The 20536-nt window shown below is 41.6% G+C and overlaps 1 long non-coding RNA gene across 1 annotated transcript; it reads left to right on the forward strand.

Annotated features, from left to right (window-relative positions):
• Nucleotides 1-272: 272 nt before the first annotated feature.
• On the forward strand, nucleotides 273-1398 carry LOC308097241. The gene is made up of 3 exons (XR_013934203.1): nucleotides 273-327; nucleotides 666-836; nucleotides 1263-1398. It is a non-coding gene; the product is annotated as an uncharacterized lncRNA (long non-coding RNA).
• The last annotated feature ends 19138 nt before the right edge of the window (nucleotides 1399-20536 follow it).

Raw genomic sequence — 20536 nt, forward strand, 5'->3', positions numbered from 1 at the left:
GACAACCAGAGGCTTTCCTCGACACTACTACCTCCCCAACAGAAGAAAGGCACGAGGTATCCACCCTTTAAACGCATCAAGTAGGACTGTACAAGTCAGCATCCAAAATTATATTTTGTGATTATAGTTTTGTCTGCAATGAAGTTTACCAAGTGTAGAGGGTTTAAATGGTCAATATAACATGTTTTCTCTGTTTCAGCTCCTGTCTTATAGGTGGGATGTTGCTGTTCTGACCGTCTGAATGACCCATCCCTGGCTTTCTACCCTGTTGAAGGAAATCTACTCATCACTCCCACAGACCATCATGTTACAGTAATGTATCATTGAGTATGTGTTGTTAAAATGTTACACATTTAGTCAAGAAAAGACTGGGACACTATAGATTCACACAGAGATAGACGTGAACGCCCAGGAACGCCACACTCGATTTTAGCTTAGGGGAAAACGGAACGATCTGCCTAATACAGTTACATCATACACGATCATTTGGATCACTTTCAGAGCTATATTATGCATAGATTAAAGTTCTCAGTCACCACGACTGATTTCAGTCATTTGGATTCTATAGAAGTGGGGCTTGTCTTCCGTGGAAGCATGTCATGCAAAATAGGCTATCTACAAGCTCACAACACGTCGTACGATCTCTCCTTGTTGTCTCTCTACAGTCCCAGAACTGTGTGCTGGTCCAGAAGGGTGAGGAGGCCAAGCAGCTGAAGCAGGACCTGCATAGGGCCCAGAGCCTGTTCACCTCGGCAGAGAGAGAGCTGCGCTATGAGCGGGAGAAGAACCTGGACCTGAAGAGACACAACGCTCTGCTGGACCATGAAAAACTCAAGGTTTCAAATGATTCACAGCAGACCCTCATGAAATGGTTGAAGGTGTTTATTGTCACATACAGTTCCCATGAAATACAGCTGGTGGCAGAATTATAGACAGAGGCCGCACAAAATTAGAGAACCAGATAGAATGGTGGAATAGTAGTGTCATTAATGAATCAACAAGCTCTGAGAGATAATTGGCCTGGATAAATGTTTTCAGTATTACCGTAGGTTCAACCAGCCCAAGATAAAGCATTTAAGCAATATACTCAAAAATGGATGGTACTAATATATTAGATTTTTATTTATTTATGTTGAAATAATTTTGAACTGTGCTATACATATAATGGCTTTCGTTCCACAAAATAACGAACCTCCACTGTGAAAACATTTACGCCTAGTGTACTCTGACATGAAAGTATCATGGTGATGTGGTTCCCCCAGCTATGTGCAGAGCTGAAACAGGCCCAGACCAAACTGGTCCAGACGGAGCAGAACGTCCACGGCAAGACGACCGACATCGAGCGTCAGCAGCACAAGATTAGAGAGCTGGAGCTGGCACGCAACTCCTCCAGCCGCAATGCCACCACCTATGGAATGCCAAAGCTGCCGTATCTAGATATAAATACATAAATAAATAAATGAATTTATAAAGCAATAAATGCTAAAATAAATAAATAATTGTGCAAAGAAATATACAATTAAATATTGAAATGTATTCATTTATGTGACCATTTATGTATTTATTTATATATTTATGTATTTATTTATGTATTCATTTATTTTTATATTTATGTTTTATTTATGTTTTTAATTATTTATGTATTTATTTATTGATTTATAGATATATGTATTTATTTATGTATTTATTTCCTTATTTATTTACGTATTTATTTATTTAATTATTTATTTAAACATTTAGTTATTTATTTAAACATTTAATTATTTATTTATGTATTTATTTCCTTATTTATTTACGTATTTATTTATTTAATTATTTATTTAAACATTTAATTATTTATTTAAACATTTAATTATTTATTTATGTATTTATTTACGTATTTATTTATTTATTTATTTATTTATTTATTTACGTATTTATTTATTTAATTATTTATTTAAACATTTATTTAAACATTTATTTAAACATTTATTTAAACATTTATTTAAACATTTATTTAAACATTTATTTCATGCCGTATTTCATTGACGGTATGTTAATGAGGGGGCGTGTCTTGCCGTCCCATTCAGGCTTTAGCAATCAAACCCAGAGCGATCAAACACCAAAAAAATAACTTCCAGCCCATACAGCTTGTCAGTGGTCAAATGTATTAATATTTTGTTGATGATGATAACTGCGTTTATGTTCATAATAATTTGGTTTGATTTGATAAATTAACAAATAACAATGAAAGCCATAATATATTTAAAAATATGAAGCAAAACTAAATAATATATAACTATAAATAAATGCTTGGGGATAATCCCCAACATGTTCAAAAAGGAATAGGAAGAAATGAAGACGTATTTACTCCTACCCCCTTCGTATATATCCTTCCTGATTCATATAAACAATTACAAATTTAAATCTATATCATAAATCCTATGATATCTGTATAAATTAAATATATATTTCAAAAAATCTTATACATATGATATTTACACACACATATTTATTACAGAGAAAACAGAACCGAATGTTTGTGCAATCATCACACAGTAGCCTACTGTTACTGTATGTATATTAAACATATCATATTCATCTGCAGTCATCCATCACACAGTTGTTCTATTAAATAAATGATATTAATGTCTATTATGGCTGTTTTGGATGACTGGGCACCTGGACATCTGGGCACTATGGTACATGTGGGCACCTGTACAACTGGGCACTAGGTACATGTGGGCACCTGGACACTGGGGACATGTGGGCACCTGGACAACTGGGCACTATGGACATGTGGGCACCTGTACAACTGGGCACTAGGGACATGTGGGCACTTGGAGAGGTGGGCACCAAAACCATCTGGGCACTAGGGACAAGTGGGCACTTGGAGAGGTGGGCAATTAGGGGTGGAGACATCTGGGCACTAGGGACATGTGGGCACCTGGACAACTGGGCAATATGGACATCTGGGCACTATGGTACATGTGGGCACCTGTACAACTGGGCACTAGGTACATGTGGGCACCTGGACAACTGGGCACTGGGGACATGTGGGCACGTGGACAACTGGGCACTATGGACATGTGGGCACCTGTACAACTGGGCACTAGGTACATGTGGGCACCTGGACAACTGGGCACTGGGGACATCTGGGCACTATGGACATGTCGGCACCTGGACAACTGGGCACTAGTGACATCTGGGCACCATATTTTTGGGACGACTGGGTACCTGGACATCTGGGCACTAGGTACATGTGGGCACCTGGACAACTGGGCACTAGGGACATCTGGGCACCTGGACGAGTGGGCAATTAGGGGTGGAGACATCTGGGCACTAGGTACATGTGGGCACCTGGACAACTGGGCATTAGGGACATGTGGGCACCTTGACAACTGGCACTAGGGACATGTGGGCACCTGGACAGGTGGGCACCTTGACAACTGGGCACCAAAGCCATCTGGGCACCATGGACATGTGGGCACCTGGACAACTGGGCACTAGGGACATGTGGGCACCTGGAGAGGTGGGCACAAAAACCATCTGGGCACTAGGGACATGTGGGCAACTGGGCACCCGCCGTTCTAAAAATGGTTTATGCCACTTTTTAAGGTTAATACCATGGTATGTTGTTTTAAATAATTTTTTAAATGGTATGCCTTTCCAAAACGGTATGTGCCTTTCCAAACCGGTATGCACCGTTCCTGGGAGTGGTATGCTGTTCCAAAATTGGTTTATACCACTTTTTAAATGGTATGTCGTTTTATATATAATTATCTATAATAACACTATTGTAGTGGCTATTTGTCAACATCAATAAAAACTCAAAAGCGACTGAGGCACCAGGCAGCGAATCTTATGCAGATCAGGGGGTAATTGGAATGAGTCCATTGTCCAGACAGGCAGCGAAGTTTTGTGGTATTTATTTAGCTCTCCAAGATGAACAATATAGAAAAAGGATGTTGAAATGTTATAATTATAATCACAACACTATAATAATAATAATAATAATAATATTAATAATACTAATACTAATAATAATAATTACCATTATTATTGTTATCATTTTATGAATTATGATGAATTATGATGAATTATTTTGTATTATTATTATTATGTATTATTAGTAGTATTAATAATTATTATTAACATTAGGCCAATACATGTATCCACACAGCTTACAGCATTCAGTAACACTAGGTATAACTGCAGAATTAAATAACCCCTGTAGGCCTATTAATCATTAGCCCAAAATAAGTGTATAATTGTATTATCTAACACAATAATAATTATTATTGATAATTGAATATTGATTATTATTGTTATTATTATAAAAAATAGGCCAACACATGCATCCACACAATAATGAATATGACCATTCAGTAAAACTGGTATAATTGAAGTAACCTGTTAAATATGTATTCATTATTAACCACCCACTGTGTATAATGAAATCTTACTGCATGTCTTCATACTATCATAAAGGCACACAGTTGCTCTAATCCACACCAAACTGGGAACAAACACTGTTCAGGGGTCTGCCATGACAATAGTCCCAGCAGGGGCCACGTGTGCCCACCACAAGCCCCAAGGGGAACCCATAGGGCCAGAGAGGCGCACCATTGCTCCAATCTGCACAAAATGTGGCAGAAACACTGATCAGGGGACCACCATGACAATAGTCACACTAAAAATGCACATAGATGGGCACCATAACAGTGTTACAGCAGTGTTTGACTCAAATGGCTATCTGTTTGTCTGTCTGTCTGTCTGTCTGTCTGCCCTAATCTTTGCAAATGCATTATGTATTGTATTTTGTGTCCATGATAATAATATTTCAGGTAAGGGGGTGCCTGATTTATCTCCATCTTAGCTATGGGGGTCCCTGTTTCATCTCTTTCTCAGCTAAGGGGGGCCCTGCTTCATCTCTCTCTCAGCAAAGGGGGTCCCTGCCTCATCTCTCTCTCTCAGCGAGGGTCCCTCGCCTGGAAAAACGTTGAAGTCCCCTCTACACTTATGTAATTTTACTAGAGATAATATACAAAGGCAGTCTGATTGAATAAATGACAGTAATAATGTGTGGGTATACCTTTGTGTTTTGTAAATGATTGATATGCAGTTTGGGTCCCAAGAGTCCCTTCCTTCCTAGAAATGTAGTGGAGTCAAACTAAACAAACTAAACTAAACTGAAGTAAATGTACTTAACTGTCAACCACTGAACAGTATTCCCATTCAAATACAAAACTCCAATTGATTAGATTAGGGTGTATTGTGTATTAGGCCTACTACATACATTTATAGAGGATGCTATTGATCTTGTGGAAATGTCAACAGTATAGTAGGCATGTGTCATAAAGAGAAAATTATCATTGTATAGCTTACAATGTCCGTTTCAGGTGCTACTGCATATAATGCAATATGCGTGCTATGATATGATATTTGAGAAATTAGTAGCCTAAAGTTTAGAAGATCTACAAGTTTGTAGATTGTCTATTTTAAAATCTTACTATCTAAACATTTTAGATACTAATTCATTTTATTTGTATAGCACCTTTCATGACATGAAATGCAGCTCAAAGTGCTTTACAGAGCAGGAATAAGCAACAAGTGCTATAAAGAAACAGTACAAATGATTAACAATACAGCAAAAAAGAAAAGCAAGTAACAACATTAAAAACATAGCAAAAAAGACAGTGAAAAAAAACTGTGAGGAACCCTCTTAGCTGAGAGAGAGATTGAGCAATTTGCAGGTTCTTAATTTGCATTCAACATGATCAACATTAATGTGTAAAGTGTGTTGGGGCGTGTTATACAAGTTGGCTGAATTGTGATGAATAGGCCAGGTATATAGACCATTAACAGTTAACTACTACCACCACACACGCACGCACGCACGCACGCACGCACACACACACACACACACACACACACACACACACACACACACACACACACACACACACACACACACACACACACACACACACACACACACACACACACACACACGCACACGCCCTAATCCCGCTGATTCACACACGACAAATTTAAGAAAATGACTGGTTGTTTTATTCCTTGATTAAATTGCCAATACTAGATATGCAACATTCCCATTTTTGCAAAGATTAGGGCAAGACAGACAGACAGACGGACAGACTACTAGTTAAAGCCATATAAGTCAAACACTGCTGTAACACTGTTATGGTGCCACATCTATGTGCATTTTTAGTGTGACTATTGTCATGGTGGTCCCCTGATCAGTGTTTCTGCCACATTTTGTGCAGATTGGAGCAATGGTGCGCCTCTCTGGCCCTATGGGTTCCCCTTGGGGCTTGTGGTGGGCACACGTGGCCCCTGCTGGGACTATTGTCATGGCAGACCCCTGAACAGTGTTTGTTCCCAGTTTGGTGTGGATTAGAGCAACTGTGTGCCTTTATGATAGTATGAAGACATGCAGTAAGATTTCATTATACACAGTGGGTGGTTAATAATGAATACATATTTAACAGGTTACTTCAATTATACCAGTTTTACTGAATGGTCATATTCATTATTGTGTGGATGCATGTGTTGGCCTATTTTTTATAATAATAACAATAATAATCAATATTCAATTATCAATAATAATTATTATTGTGTTAGATAATACAATTATACACTTATTTTGGGCTAATGATTAATAGGCCTACAGGGGTTATTTAATTCTGCAGTTATACCTAGTGTTACTGAATGCTGTAAGCTGTGTGGATACATGTATTGGCCTAATGTTAATAATAATTATTAATACTACTAATAATACATAATAATAATAATAATACAAGATAATTCATCATAATTCATCATAATTCATCATAATTCATAAAATGATAACAATAATAATGGTAATTATTATTATTAGTATTAGTATTAGTATTATTAATATTATTAATATTATTAATATTATTATTATTATTATAGTGTTGTGATTATAATGTGCAAACATTTCAACATCCTTTTTCTATATTGTTCATCTTGGAGAGCTAAATAAATACCACAAAACTTCGCTGCCTGTCTGGACAATGGACTCATTCCAATTACCCCCTGATCTGCATAAGATTCGCTGCCTGGTGCCTCAGTCGCTTTTGAGTTTTTATTGATGTTGACAAATAGCCACTACAATAGTGTTATTATAGATAATTATATATAAAACGACATACCATTTAAAAAGTGGTATAAACCAATTTTGGAACAGCATACCACTTCCAGGAACGGTGCATACCGGTTTGGAAAGGCACATACCGTTTTGGAAAGGCATACCATTTAAAAAATTATTTAAAACAACATACCATGGTATTAACCTTAAAAAGTGGCATAAACCATTTTTAGAACGGCGGGTGCCCAGTTGCCCACATGTCCCTAGTGCCCAGATGGTTTTTGTGCCCACCTCTCCAGGTGCCCACATGTCCCTAGTGCCCAGTTGTCCAGGTGCCCACATGTCCATGGTGCCCAGATGGCTTTGGTGCCCAGTTGTCAAGGTGCCCACCTGTCCAGGTGCCCACATGTCCCTAGTGCCAGTTGTCAAGGTGCCCACATGTCCCTAATGCCCAGTTGTCCAGGTGCCCACATGTACCTAGTGCCCAGATGTCTCCACCCCTAATTGCCCACTCGTCCAGGTGCCCAGATGTCCCTAGTGACCAGTTGTCCAGGTGCCCACATGTACCTAGTGCCCAGATATCCCTAGTGCCCAGATGTCCAGGTGCCCAGTCGTCCCAAAAATATGGTGCCCAGATGTCACTAGTGCCCAGTTGTCCAGGTGCCGACATGTCCATAGTGCCCAGATGTCCCCAGTGCCCAGTTGTCCAGGTGCCCACATGTACCTAGTGCCCAGTTGTACAGGTGCCCACATGTACCATAGTGCCCAGATGTCCATATTGCCAAGTTGTCCAGGTGCCCACATGTCCCTAGTGCCCAGATGTCTCCACCCCTAATTGCCCACCTCTCCAAGTGCCCACTTGTCCCTAGTGCCCAGATGGTTTTGGTGCCCACCTCTCCAAGTGCCCACATGTCCCTAGTGCCCAGTTGTACAGGTGCCCACATGTCCATAGTGCCCAGTTGTCCAGGTGCCCACATGTCCCCAGTGCCCAGTTGTCCAGGTGCCCACATGTACCTAGTGCCCAGTTGTACAGGTGCCCACATGTACCATAGTGCCCAGATGTCCAGGTGCCCAGTCGTCCAAAACAGCCATAATAGACATTAATATCATTTATTTAATAGAACAACTGTGTGATGGATGCCTGCAGATGAATATGATATGTTTAATATACATACAGTAACAGTAGGCTACTGTGTGATGATTGCACAAACATTCGGTTCTGTTTTCTCTGTAATCAATATGTGTGTGTAAATATCATATGTATAAGATTTTTTGAAATATATATTTAATTTATACAGATATCATAGGATTTATGATATAGATTTAAATTTGTAATTGTTTATATGAATCAGGAAGGATATATACGAAGGGGGTAGGAGTAAATACGTCTTCATTTCTTCCTATTCCTTTTTGAACATGTTGGGGATTATCCCCAAGCATTTATTTATTGTTATATATTATTTAGTTTTGCTCCATATATTATGGCTTTCATTGTTATTTGTTAATTTATCAAATCAAACCAAATTATTATGAACATAAACGCAGTTATCATCATCAACAAAATATTAATACATTTGACCACTGACCAGCTGTATGGGCTGGAAGTTATTTTTTTGGTGTTTGATCGCTCTGGGTTTGATTGCTAAAGCCTGAATGGGACGGCAAGACACGCCCCCTCATTAACATACCGTCAATGAAATACGGCATGAAATAAATGTTTAAATAAATGTTTAAATAAATAATTAAATAAATAAATACGTAAATAAATAAGGAAATAAATACATAAATAAATAATTAAATGTTTAAATAAATAATTAAATGTTTAAATAAATAAATACGTAAATAAATAAGGAAATAAAAACATAAATAAATACATATATGTATAAATCAATAAATAAATACATAAATAATTAAAAACATAAATAAAAACATAAATATAAAAATAAAAGAATACATAAATAAATACATAAATATATAAATAAATAAATAAATAAATAAATAAATAAATAAATACATAAATGGTCACATAAATGAATACATTTCAATATTTAATTGTATATTTCTTTGCACAATTATTTATTTATTTTAGCATTTATTGCTTTATAAATTCATTTATTTATTTATGTATTTATATCTAGATACGGCAGCTTTGGCATTCCATAACCACCAGCCTGCAGGAGGAGCTGCAGGCCGAGAGGGCGCGTCTCATCGCAGCTGACAAAAAGGTTAAGATTTTGGCTTAGTGGCCCTGGAGTCCCGTAAGCCTGCTTTTTGTCAAGCAAATCACCAGACAGAAACGGCTTTTTGTCAAAAGTGTTCTGTCAAGCAGTTTCCTTTTTATTTTTCATTCAACAGGTGTTCCTAATACAACATGCTCCATACACACACTGAGCAGCTTTAGTGTAATCGTTAAGTGAGCTTGTTGGAAGAATCTTTCCTCTTACTAGTGCTGTATATGACTGAGGTCAATTCATATCTTAATTGTCCCACAAGCGAACATCAATTTAATTGCAGACAGTGTTGAAATGAAACGCAACAATAAAGGGGAGAGATGGACTCAAGTGAATTCTTCCATGGTGCTGTTTTCCCCATGTGACAGGTGCTGGACTTTCAGCAGCAACTTAAGGCTTCTCAGCACCAGCTGCGTATGGAGGAGGCTCGGGCCGGTGAGAACAGCCGCCTAGAGGGGGACAGCAGGGACCTCTCTGACACCCTATCAGCCCTGAGAGCTAAACATCAACAGGTCTCATCACACTCCAAAACTGTCTCCTCACTTCATAGTCTCTGTGCTCATTGGGCTTCTCTCCTTTCTCTTTTCCTTTTCTTAAGCTAGCTAGTAGTTACACTAAACTAAACGGAAGCATATAGGAAGAGTTGTTCTTATGATTGCTAAGTGACTCCAGCACTGGCAGTGGCACCCCTCTCAGCTCAGTACCTGCTGGAGGGCCTCTCTCTCTCAAATGTCCACCTAAACATTCACTGTTCAGTCAGAAAGCCACTCCATTCAGCCTGAATGTTAATTATCATGCGAAATTACCATACATGACATTTTGAAATGAGTAAATATGCTTTTATAATGGTCAATGTATGAAAATATTTGCATGTTATTGATATTGCACTCTGTGTTCTCTAGTACTGGCACCGTCCTTACGCCCTGTGTCCACAAGGTGCCGTACCTCTCTATTAGCTAGTAGTGCTGAACAGATCTAGGCTCTTATAGGTTGCTAAGCGACTACTAGAAGCCTCTTTAAAGAAAAGCGCTCTTTTGTTGAGGCTCAAAACCATTTTTAATTGCTAGTTCTCTGTGCTGCAATGGTTAAAACACGGTATGTGCTCAGTGCTATTGAACGTGCCACAGCCCAACCTTTCCATTGAAGAAAAAGAGAAAAAGAAGCTGTTACTGTGAATAGAGATTCGTCTTTGGCACATACTGTATGCCTGTTAGTCTACAGGCTGGGGAGGCTTACAATATCATTGTTGGGTTAGTTTACGTCCATGTGGTGGGTTCATTTACAGATTTAAGAATCCAACACTCCCTCAAGTTGTTTATTAAACCAGTCGTTCTCAAACATTTTAATGTCAAGGACCCCAATATTGATATGCGTTTGTCAAGATTTGTCAATGTTCTTTGAAAATAGCAGATCTACAAGCTCACAACACGTTCATTAACGTGCATTAAACACTCTCACTAGACACAGACTTGTGTGACTCCCTTTTAATCACACAGTACAATTTACAATTGACAATTTAGGCATTTAGCAGACGCTCTTAATCCAGAGCGACTTACAGTAAGCAAGGAAAACACAAGGTAATACATTAAATGCATAGAAATAGTCATCTAGGATCATAGGTAAACCACGAACCAGTAAGATCCTCTGTTAATTTATCCATTTGTTACATTAACACTGAATATTTGACTGCGTATCTGTCCATCCACCCACCCTCCCCCCTCCCTCTATCTCTCCTCCCAGGAAGCTCCTACAACAGCGTGAGGAGGAGCTGCAGCAGCAGGTGCGCTCCCTGAGGCTGAAGGAGGCCAACCTGATCAGAACAAACTCTGAGCTCAGCCACCGGGCCCAGCAGCTTGACACCCGACTGGCCGTACTGGAGGCTGAGCACAGCAAGGCCAGAGAGGAGGTGAGGGTTGGTTCACTTGATATCTCCTATCTTGCCCGAGGTGTGCCAAGGGCTCTTTCACGAGACATTAGGCAAACGGAGTGGTATCAGCTATCTGCATGTTGAGAGCAGAATAGCAGACTAGAGATGTCTATTAAAAGCTGATGCCCCATGCAAGATAAAGAAAGCTGGTTGATAAAAAACTAAATATATTTGCTAAGTCATCGTTATTATTTTATTTTAATTTTCAGATACAATACACACATGCTGCATACTCTGTCCAATTTTTTATTTTTTTTGTGTGCATTTTTTAACACAAATCTTCTCTTCTGGGGGTCCCTGGCACAATGTTTTCAGATGGGGGTCCGCAGCCAAATACGTATCAATTTGGGGGTCCTTGGCATGAACATGTTTGAGAACCACTGCTCTATGCCACCAGCTACTGTAAATGCGTTGTTTGTCATCAACACTTGTTTCCACATAATGTTCAGAATTAAATGATTGCCCCTGCTTATATTTGCCTTCACATTGGATTGAGGTCTGTATTGTGTCCACAGCAGAGGGACTGCCAGAAGACGTGTCACAGGCTGCAGGAGGAGGTGGCTTCCAGTCAGCAAGAGTGTGACAGACTGCAGGGAGAGATGCAACAGGTGCTCCTGCAGCTGGACACACACATCAGGTAAAACAGCGTGTGTTTTTTCCTCCCCGATCGTAGTAACTTGGCAACGCCCCCTTCTGTGACGCACGCGAAACTGCCTCTCACATGAGCGGACCGCTTTAAATAACTCCCAAACCCCTACATTACCACATGCTTCCGTGGCGTGCAATGTAAAGCATTAGACTTACAATCCCTGCGCCCCGGGATTGAATCCCTCTCCCGCTGTTGTTGTTCTATCTAACCTAAAATCGATTGCAAATTATTCTATTAGGTATACGCATAGTTTTCGGTTATTATTTTAAGTGGTTAAACTAGCAATATGTTCAGATTAAGCATAAAATCATAATATATAATAATATATATCATGTAAAAGCAATGGTTAAGCCTCGATCTGTGATTTCTTCACCTGGTGAATGTAGAACAACAGGAACAATTACTAAAACATCATCAATTTACATATTGTGTTAATTTGTTTGGAAACAGCTCTAGTGTGGGGGGCTCCTTTCACACTATGACAAACATTTTCAGTCGTGAGATTTTTTTTTGCTTTAATCCATGTATTATGGACGATAGAAACATTGTCAACCAAGAAATATCCATCTAAAGGACAGCTGGAACACAATTGTACACTCGCCCTCGGAAAAGTAATCTTATTAAGATATATGTGACTAAAAAGACGAAACATTGCCAATCTATGAGCTCACAGCACGTCGGAACACGGCGCGTTGTAACTGTGCTAGATTGGCAATGTTTGGTTTATGTTCCCCACAGAATACGTAAACTGGGGTTCATGTGGTTTATCAAATTATCTTAATATCTTATTGAATGAGTCAAGTTTCAGCACAAGCACCACTGACATCAGAGATCTGTTTCCCTCTTTCCAGCTCCATCTAAATACCAAAACACAGTCGCCCCGGGGCAAACACGCCGGGATACACCTGATATTCCTAAACGTAACCTAAGTAAAACTATGCCTAAACATAACTTTATTCCTAAACGTAATCTCAGAAAATGGTGCCAAAACATAACCTTATTCCTAAACTGAACCTCAGTAAAACTATGCCTAAACATAACCTTATTCCTAAACGTAATCTCAGAAAATGGTGCCAAAACATAACCTCCTAAACTGAACCTCAGTAAAACTATGCCTAACCCTGAACTTATTTCAAACCTTATCCTCTGTTAAACAAATACAAGAATACAAGAACCGCTGGTCAGTGAGAAAAATAGGGGGGAGCGTGTTTGGGGCGAGTCATCTGGTTACTCTCGTCTCCCTCCTTGGTACAAAACATGTTTAAATATGTACAGTGTTTAATCACCTGGAAGAGACACTATTACTTGCTACTTATTTGCTCCTAATTTATTTTATGATATGCAATTAGCCTCTTCTGTTTTTAATGTTTCATTACCAACATGGTTAATGCAACATGTGTTCTTGTTTTCTCTTGTGTTTCAGTGATAGCTGTTCCTGACCATCTGGAGGACGCACACTCATCACAGCATAGAAGAATGAAGAGATTGTATTTTCTGCACCAAGAGGGGAACAGTTTTTGAAAGGAAGAATGTATTGGATCAGGTCCAAAACTTAATTAATGGACCAAATGTTTTATCGGCAAAGGATAATGTTCAATAGAATGTTTAGATCTTGTTACCAAGTGGGATGGTATATCGACATTTTAGTCAGTGAAAAACCACCACTGCCACCATTTGTTACCAAGTGGGATTATATATCGGCATTTTAGTCAGTGAAAAACCCTTTAAATGTCATGAATGGACCACGAGGCAGGCTTGCAGGTAAAAAATAACAGTATTAATTCCAGGCCAGGACACAATAGGTGAAACAACAAAAGAAAAGAAACTTAAATTCAACACAACTAACAGAGGTACGGTGTCAACCTCACTCCATGGCAGCCCCAATTCTACTGAGCAGCTCTCTTTTATATAGTCTATACAGACCCCAACCATGGCTACAATCAACCAACCCAATGCATTCGAAATCCACCCAAGCTGCTCCCCATGTAGCATTAATCAACTCCTCAGGCTTCAAGGCAGCCTCCCCTTTACAGCATCTGATAAACAGATAAACACAAGTATATTATATTCCATGTCACAGCAGAATGTGCACCTTGTGTGGGACTGAGAATCTACAAGTTATACAATACAGCATAACATACAATGAATGTGTTACATTAGTAAATTAGTCAAGCTACTCTGTCACAGATCTTAATTTAGTTTTAATCAAATACTTGTAAAAGCAATTGTATGAGGTCACAGATTTTGGTTTGTAGGTAGCCCAGGGTTTCAGTTGCGAATGAGACGCTGGTTAACCGCTCAAAAAGGTCTTTCTATTTACAAAATGTGTCAACATTAAAACACTCTGTATCCAGCATGTAAGAGGGAACCAAGTTGTTTTCAGCCACGGACAAGCAGTAACTTAGTACGACCCAAGATTTTGAACAAATACACCTGTGTTCTCGAATATCTGAATGCTCTAATCTGAGGCACCAAAACTTTGCTGTAACCATATTGTTTTATGTGCACAGTTTTGCGCAATGCACCTAGATATATTGAAGTTAATGTTGATCTAAGTCTTACTGGTAAGTTGTGTAAGCTAGTTCAATTACTGTATTATTTGTATAAAATGACTGCCTTTTGTGAACTATCACTTAGGCGTTGTACACCTATTAATCCACTAGATGGCAGTCGTGAGCAATTAAGTGTTGAAAAGTGTTGCCATGTCCGCTTATTATAAGCGACTTTGGGCTTATTTTTCTGTAAAGTTGCTTGTAAACAAACAAGCATTATTTGTATTGGTGGTTGCGGTTTTATTTTGGCTTTCTAAACAGTAGTTGCTTATTTGTGCCAAATATTATTTAACCCAGTAATTCTCAAATATATATTGTAGATCTGCTATTTTCTTGTAATTCTTTTGGGCTTGTTTTCATAGACCTGGTTGCTTATTTCTCTCACAAAACCTTGCAACAGCGCCAACATGAAACTAGCATTGTAGCATCTAACCAAAACAACGCAATAAAAGACACTAGTCCACAAACTAGACAAAAGCAATGGTTGTCTACAAAACGTGAGTTCGAACCCTACTGCACGGTGCTATATTATTTGTGTGTGTTTAGGGAATAGCTGGGTTCATTTTGTCACGGACCGTGGACCGACTAACCGCGGTCCCAGCCTCACTCATCTGCGAAAAGAAGATGGAAAATGGACCGACGGGTTGGGTAATTTGGTCTAAGTAATTAAGTACATATACTCAAGTACTTCAACGAACGTGGTTATTTTTTTGGAAAAAGTCCAGAGGAAAACGTTTTGATCCTTATACTGCCAACGGGCACAAATGATACTACAGGCAACAAACATGTTTTGATATTAAGACACTTCAGTTAAATCAAAGTTTTTTTTAAACTATGCATCAATTGCTTTTAACAAACGTATGAAATGAATTTTACTCTGCACCAACTCTTAAAAACAAGATATAACTTGTTATGGTGTTAATGCATGTGTTCAAGCAGAAGAGTGATACACAATCACTTAAACTTGTAATGCAGTGTAAAATTACTTGCAAGACTACACGCAAAATGTACAGATATACCCACCCTAAAACATGACTAAAATAGGTTATATTTAAATAACATGACCACAAGTTGTCCACAGCATATTGCTTTATAAAGGTATGCATAACTTTATTTAAGGATGATTTTATTTCCACAATTGGTAAACATCACACTGCTCATTCAAACTGTCCATCCTAGCTTGATCCCCCTTACTACAAACTTTAACCATAACACCTCTCTACTGTTCGAAGAGATTCATCATTATTCCTCATGTCAAAAAAGATGTTTATAATATGGCATAATGATACCCTGGACCTTAATATACTGTATACATGAATGCACATTTCTAATAACCTTATGGATACATTAAAATAAATGTCTTTACACTTTTACCCATTTAAGGAGAAAATGTAATGGAATGTTGTTACTATTGAGCAACAAATACTGGTGTAAGTACATTACTATATACCAAAGAGATTTAATTGAAAAACAACCTGTTTTTACTCCTAAATCCTGCTGTGACAAACTTTGTTATGGAGATACAGCGCATGAGCTATGAACTGTTTTATGATCAATTGTGGATTTATACTAAGCCCTGTACAACTTTGAAAACATTTATTTACATAATGTGGAATACACAGTATCAAACGAACCAATTCTTGTATATAATTATACAGTATTATTCAAGCCAAACTGTTACAGGGACACAATGTAAAACAGAACAAGTCACATACTGTACACAACTGTATAATGTTTTGTGGGAAAGTACACTATATAATACAAACCTATAATCATCACCAGAAACCTGTATCTACAGCAGTACACATATTACAATTTAGACAATTGTCAAAATAAATACACAGTTATCTCTGTTTAGATGACCCATAACCGAAAGGAAAATGTGTCATTTATTAACTCTAACTAACATACATAATACAGTGTATAAGAGAATGACAACAACCACATAGACACAAAGTGGAATAGACTTTATTACATATGGCAATGCATTTAAAACAGAAGGCCAGCATCACAAGGTTAACAAATAAAGATTTTAAAATGTATTACAAGGGTCACACAATGTCAAATGATATTGTCTATATAACCTATAATTTTATGTAATGGTCCCCTCGAACGTCAAATGGTTGAGGGTAGGGCATTTGACACTTCACTCTGATTAACTCAGTTCTCTTTCGTGGTCGAGACTGGCTCTCCACTAAATATTATTCAATATTTACGGGAACTGACCCCCCCGGGGGCAGTGCTCGTGGATACTCTTTAAGACACATCACATATGGTGGCCCTGCCCTGATTTGCAATCAGTGGGGTATTTAAGCCCCACCCAGGCAGAGCCACTTTGATTCTTTGATTTCCACGAGTGCAGACGCATTGTGGGCTCAGTATTAAGACGAAAACAGTACAGAACGGGTGTTTGGCAGCGTGGTCCACTTACCTTTGGTAGAGAGCAGGTCTTGCGAGGCTCCTCTCAGGACGCTTCGCTGTCATATTTCACACCAAAAGTACATTCCTGGCGAAGCGGCGTGCAACCTGGTTCCGAATCTGACCTAGTCGGAGGGCGGATCAGGGCTGCTGCTGTTCTGCTCGAGTGACCAAGTGGGAAGCCGTCTGTCGGCCGAACGCTTGGTCGCCGGCATCGCCATCGCCGCGGCTGCAGCCTGGTTCCGAATCTGACACTGTCGGAGGGCGGACCGGGACGGCCGCTGGTTTGCTGGAGCGATCAAGTGGGCCAACCCCGTGTAGCGGTTGAGTGCTTGGATCGCCGGCAACGCCGCCACGGCGCGGTACCGGACCGTAGAACCCGAGCGAGGCTGACCTAGTCGGCGGACCTCCGGGCCATCTACTACCGGTGGTCATCACCGCCGCGGTCCGAAAAGCCCTCGGCGGAGCCGAGTGAAAAGAGTAACAAACAAACAAAGTTTGCATTGTGTCCGGGTTACTTCCTTGTTGACGCAAGGAGAAGTGTGCCCCACAGGTCACAAGAGGGCAGTGTGGCGCTAGGCAGGAGTCTCCTGCCAATCACTACACTAGCTGCAATTCTGTCTTTGTATGAGTATATAAATATACTTAAATACTTTCACGGTAAATAAGTGAAATAAAGATAAAGAGACACTTGGCTCTGCTCATATACTGATAGAGTAAGTGTATTGAGTATTAAGTGTATGGGTATACAAATACATACGTTTACGAATATATACCTATTTATTTAGGTATATAGATAAGCATACATGGCTTACATAATATGGCAAACATGGCCAGCCCAGCGCCCCACGTCTGTCTGGGCTGTGGGCGGCCACGTTAGATGTATGCTTTGCTTGGGGATGGATCATGCGCGCACGGGCTGGACCCCTCTGCGTGCATGAATTGCTTTATCCTGCCGGCAGTCGTTTCTCTCCAACCCGCGAAGCGGGGGGGCACCATATATGGTGTGTTGCACGGCAGAGCCGTCCACACCTAGGTGCAATTCTACATTGTGGCGCGTTCCACAACAAGGAATGAGTTTGGAGTAGAAATGTCAGAGTCTTCTGTTGGAGCGCCTCAGTGCGGCTGCAGAGTTCAGGTACAACCTCTTCCAGGGGAAGATGGAGACACTAGAAACTCTGCTGGAGACACAAGACAAACTGCTGGACATTGAGTTGGATAGGGGCATCCATCCTAACGAATAAAATGTGTGTATACAAATATAGATGTATATATATATACATATAAAAAAAAAAAAAAAAAAGGCCAGGTGCCTGTCGTTTAGAGGCAAGCCGTTTCCACTGCAACCCAACAGACTGAACGTCCCAGGGTGGCAGAGCCGCACCATACGAGCATATTGGTGCCAGGTTCGGCAGCTTCTGCTTTCAGGTGTAATAACGCACTATACGGCGTGTCGCTGACGGGGTCAGTTCACGCGACCGTGGTGTAGTTCTGTCTGTCGATCTGCCAGTGACACAGACAGGACGTGCTGGTCTGTTGTACACAAACTGTGCGGTACACAAACTGTGCGGTACACAAACTGTGCGGCCAATCTCCGGCCATTATAGCCCGCTATACGGCGTATCACCGGTTGGGTCGGTTTACGCGTCCGTGGCGGAGTTACGCCAGTTGAGACACTGGCGGGGCGCGCTGGGAGTCTGTCGAACAATTGCAACAGTATACCCGCGGCCATTATAGCCCGCTTTACGGCATATTACCGATTGGGTCGGTTTACGTGTCCGTGGCGGGTCTGCCAGGGGTCCCTTGAATCAGTCGTTGCACGCTATACAGCGTATCGCCGACTGGGTCTGTTTACGCGCTGTAGCGTAGTTCGCTGGAGAACCGGGTTTGGTGATTCCAGCGGAGCACATCCGTACTGTCAGGGGCGAGCGGAGCGCACCATATATGGTGTGTGGCACGGCGGGGCCGTCTACACACCTAGGCATAATTCTGCGTGGTAGAATCCGGTCATCGGTGTGAAGCCACGGAGTAAGCTCCTTGCTCATCCCGAGAATGCACAGAGCCATGGCTATCCGGACGCAGCTAGCCAAACACAGAGGCTACTCCGTCACCGTATCAGCGCGCGCTTACGCGGCGCTTGCGTGACCTTAATAGCCCTGACCTTTATGGAGTATGGCTGCTCTCCGGCCGGTGAGGCGCCATCGGTGGCGGTCCTAGTCCAAGCTGCGGCAGGAGGACCGAGCTTGTCCGATGAAGCGGCCTATTGAGCCATTGGCCATGTTAGGCCAGGAGGCCAGTGCCCGGCTACAACGAGCTAAGGAGGCTCGTGGATGTGCACGGGAGGTGATGGCAGGAATGCTCCGGCGGGGCTGTGAGCAGCTTGCCGAAGTAATAGAGTACTTTCTCCACCACTGGTGTGGACAGTCATTATAGCCTGCTTACGGCGTATCACCGATTGTCGGTTTACGCGTCCGTGGCGGGGTCCCGTCAGTGGGAACACTGGGCGGGGCTTACTGGTGGTCTGTTGGAACACACATAAGGCAGCCATTAGAGCCCGCTATACAACGTATTACCGGCTAGGCCGGTTCGCGGGTTCGTGGCGGAGTTCCGTCAGCGGAATCACTTGGCAGGCGGCTGGTGGTCTGTCGAACACAACCTGGGCGGCCATTATTGCCCACTATGCGGCGTGTCACCGATTGGGTCGGTTTACGCGTCCATGGTGGAGTTCTGTCGGTGAATCTGGTCTCAGTGACGCAAGACAGAACGCCCTGGGTCTGCCAGGGGTCCCCTGAATCAGTCATTGCACGCTATACAGCGTATCGCCGACTGGGTCGGGTTACAGCTGTGGCATAGTTCGCTGGAGAACCGGGTTTGGTGATTCCAGCGGAGCATATCCGTACTGTCAGGGACGAGCGGAGCGCAACATATAGGGTGTTGCCGTCTCCACTCCAGCCCAACAGACTAAACGTCCGTGGGCGACGGAGCTGTGAGAGCCAAGCTCAGGCTGTGGCTCCCCCTCTTTACCTGCCCTGCCTGGTTTGGACAGGTCTGTAGAGTTGGATTTTGTTTTGACAAGACTACGAGTGTTGGCAGCCTATTAACCAACTGCAGTGTGCAGTTCAGAGAGCGGGCGTGGTAAATCGCCCCTCTTGGGGTTGGTGTTGCGGCTCGTTTATAGGTGAAACAAACGTGATCCGAAAGGAGAGCCTCCGCATCCAAGATTGGATGACCGGCCGGTGCGTGCTTGCTCAGAGGAGCAGTGCCACAACGATGTGGCCAGACTCCGGCGGCACTTGGGCACTGAGGCCGGCGCCTCGGCAAGAGAGGTTGCAGGCTCGGCATGGGTTAGAGGCCAGAGCAGGGACTTTGTCCCTTGCTCCAGTGGGACGGGCCACCCTCTGGGCTCGCCCAGAGTTTCAGTTGAGGGCCAGGTTGACCTGGAGGCTGTACCTATGCCCTTTGGGGCTGATAGCAGCCACGGCACTCATTGTGCCCCCGGCTCTCCTGAACATGCGGCCAGTACGGATTGGGTCAATCCCTGCATTCCACCTTATCCAGCCTGATCAGAGTACGAGTCAGTCTTGAACTGCACCCTTCCCACCCCCTCAGGGCAGTGAAGCAGGGTTGCAGTCACTGTTGGGC

The sequence above is a fragment of the Gymnoscopelus braueri genome, assembly GCF_963280865.1.
Source record: "Gymnoscopelus braueri genome assembly, chromosome: 12".
Classification (NCBI taxonomy): domain Eukaryota; kingdom Metazoa; phylum Chordata; class Actinopteri; order Myctophiformes; family Myctophidae; genus Gymnoscopelus; species Gymnoscopelus braueri.